Here is a 3697-nt window from a genome sequence, read left to right as displayed (position 1 = left end):
TCAGATGTATTGAATAGAAAGTTTTCTAGAATATTGCTTTTTATGGAATCTCAAGAATGATTAATGTGTGTACATGTGTACGAGATGCTGAATATCAAAAGAAAGGTGACACATATGCTAAAATGTTCTGCACTGCTAAGCTACATTCCTAGCTCCAAGAATAATTTCCAAAAGTAAATAAAAGTATCATAATACAAATTGAATTCTAAGTATTTAAAATTAAATTGTGCTTTACTTGGAACAGCTGTATTATTTTGGAATTCTTTAGTCTTTACATTTACGTATGTAGCACCTACTTTAAACATGTTCTACTGGTGCTATAGCAAATTTCTAGACTCTTAGTGTCTGAAAACAATACACATTTATTTCATGAATAAAAAGCAAAATAATGCATATCAGTTCACCCAAATGTTTCTACTCATTAAAACACAGTAGTGGGCAATGATAGAGGTGTGTGTGTGTGTGTGTGTGTGTGTGTGTGTGTGTGTGTGTCCTGAAATGAGTCATCATTTACTATGCCCAGCTTTGACAATGATCTCTTTCTGGCATTAACAAATGACCCACTCAAGTTTCAAATTTGTTCCTTCAACTCTGATTTTCCTGGCAACATGCTTAAAAATTCTTATGATTGTATTTGGTCCACTTGTATAATCTAGAATAATCACTCCACCTCAAAATCATTAACTTAATCACATCCACACAATACTCTTTGTCATGTTAGTTAATATTAACAACATTTGAAGATTAAGACGTAGATATATTCTAAGAGTTATTATGTGCTATCCATGAAAGATGTGTGATAGAAAACCAAAATGATATAAATCATGTTATCATAGAACTTGAATACTAAAAGACATAGCAAGCATTAAAAACATGCTTAAAGATGAAAGGAAAGGAGCAAAATAGAATAGTGGATAAAATGAAAAACAAGCAAGGAGGATGTGCATTTGATAATTATATTCCAACTGGAGTTAAAAATGATACTATATATGGCATACTTTTGAGATGGTGAAACTGTTCAGCAATTAAATGATAATTTACATAACTTAGTTTTATTTTATTTTTTGCATTTAGTACAAGGTCTATGCAGTCTACAGGGTCTCACTACATAGATTGGACTAGTAGTGATCCCCTGTGTTCAGCCACCCAAGAACTGGGATTAGAGGTGAGCACCGCCTCGCCCAGTCTCAGCACGCCCCATGGGTGGGGCCGGCACGGCACACAGGGGATGGCACCCTGGCTGCTACACTCTGCCTAAGCAGACACTTTAGTCCACTGAGCTATCTGGCCAGCCCCATAGCTTAATTTTTAAAACTTTGGTTTTTTTTTAAATCTCCAGGACAATATAATTTTTAGAGTAGATATTGAAGTTTTGTGAATATTATGAACATTACAAAGCTAATGCTATTATTAACAAAAATTATTCCATTTGTACATCCAAGCATGGGTTATAGGATGGTCAGGCTTGTGCTGGTTTAATGACCAAAGAAAAGAAAATTGAAGAAATTCGAGATATGAAAGCTTTTTGCAACATGCATTTAGAGAAGCAAGTTTGTAAACTAACAGATATAGGAAAGCTGCCAGGCATCATTACAAAAGAGATGGTGGTCAATGACCCTGATGTTATATGGAGCATGTTGTAGCTGTCTGCAGAAGGACTTAATAGCTTGGGTAAGACTACCAAAGCAGACATAGCCTAGCAACTAATTTATCCATAGAGAGAGTCGTTTCAATATATGTACATATTACTTTTTAAGGGAGTTGATGTAGTTGAGTGGTGTAGCACCCTATTTTATATCTCCTGCCTTAAAAATTTTGACCAGGTCACTTTGAAAGTATACAATGTCCTCTGATCTCAAAAGCAAAGCAGGTGAGGCCTGGCTAGTAATTAGATGAGGCATTTTAAAGGTTTTTTTAAAAACCATTAACATTAAAAAAGGATAAGAACATATCTGAAAACAATGAAGGAAGATATAGTTCTTTTCTAAACAAAGGAAAAAAAGACAGTATATGGCATCTAATCAAATAACTGGAAATATTATAAGGCTGTCCTTAGAGAAGGTAAGTCTTTGATTAATTTTATCAAAAATGGGACATGTTTAGATAAATATTCTATTTTCTATGGCCAAGACTAGGATAGGCAGAAAGTGTCTAGAGATTAAAAACAAAAGTAGAACAACAAAGAAAACACAGGTAATTGAGAATTCTGATGTTCAAACTTATCTGACAGAGAAACATGTTGACATACATACCTGCTTCACAGATTCTAATGAGGTACCTGTTGTGGGTCATACATTGTATTAGCTTGAGAACTGTATAAGCTTAACTAAGTAACCCAGCAGTTGTACATCCTGGGTAAAGAGACCCTGCCCTTTATCCCTTCAGGATGTTGTTCATATTGTCACCTTGAGAAGTTTAGAAGGCTATCTAAGTGAATGAGCAAGGGCCAGAGGCCCTACTATGTATTTCATCCTAAGCCTGTGCAAGAAGAGGGCACAGAGATAGTGTGGATACATAGGCCCTCCCTTCAGGATGGGCAGGCTGCATACAATAAAAGAGAAACGAGGAAGCACTGATTGTTGGCTCTTCCGAGGAGCTCCAGCCTCCGCATTCGCCTTGGTGGTTCTTTCCTTCCTTGTGGTGAAGACTGGCTTCTGCTGGGATTCTTCCATCCTCCAGTGTAGACTTTAGGACCTTTGTCATAGATTCTTTGGCCTTTGATCACAGACCCTTCAGCCTTCTGATATTGACTTGCGTGGACACTGTCATGCATTCCAGACCTCACTGAATCCTTGTCCACAGTGTGCAGACACTCGCTGCATGCTTCCTCATCGACCTGGGGCTGAAGGTTGCAATCCAGACCTGGAACTTCTTATACATTTGTACATCTTGTATTACATCTGTTTCTCTAGTGAATCCTGACCTGTATCTAAAAGAAAAATCAGCTTGTCATCATGTCACCTTTTCATGACAGTTCTCCTTCCATACTCATTCTGAATATTCATCCTAAATCTTCCTGTCCTCACTGGAAATCTTACTTTGAAAACAAAAAATTTACATCTAAGTATCTTGAACTATAAGATGCTTTCTTTGTTTCCCCTACTCTATTCCTTGTAATTAATTTTACATATATTCATAAAAGTCTATTCACCAAGGCAGCTGACTTATGGAGGATGGAAAATAAATTGGCCTTGCAAACCTCACCCAAAAGTGCCTGATCCTTTATCTGGTTAATCTAACAGCTTCTCTTATGATTAGAAAGATAGAACAATAAAAATAAAATAAGGATAAATGGAGAATGTACAAAAAGTTGCAGCTGATATCTTAATACTTTTAACTGGACATGAATGCAGATGAGAAAAATGATCTGTTTAGAAAACATATTGGAAAAGAGAAGGGTTATGGGGGTCAGTAGGAAAGGTGGCAAATTCCAGCTGACAGGGTGAAGGAGCTTTGTACATTCACTGCAAAAAAGTAAATGGCAAATGATTTGTTAGCACAATAAAGACTATAGGATGTCAGAAGTTTTGTTATTGTAGTCACAAAAATGTCACAAAGAAAATAGGACCTGAGTGCTATGTGGAATTTTGGGACATAGATTGGTTTTCTACTGTAGAAAATAATGTTACAGCTCATGGTATGCCTGGGTAGCTGATGAATTGTTTGAGGTTTCTTTTTTTTTTTTTTTTTGTTTTTG

This window comes from Octodon degus, unplaced genomic scaffold (genome assembly GCF_000260255.1).
Source record: "Octodon degus isolate 3935 unplaced genomic scaffold, OctDeg1.0 scaffold00013, whole genome shotgun sequence".
In the NCBI taxonomy this organism is placed as follows: Eukaryota; Metazoa; Chordata; class Mammalia; order Rodentia; family Octodontidae; genus Octodon; species Octodon degus.
This window is presented reverse-complemented; position numbering follows the sequence as displayed.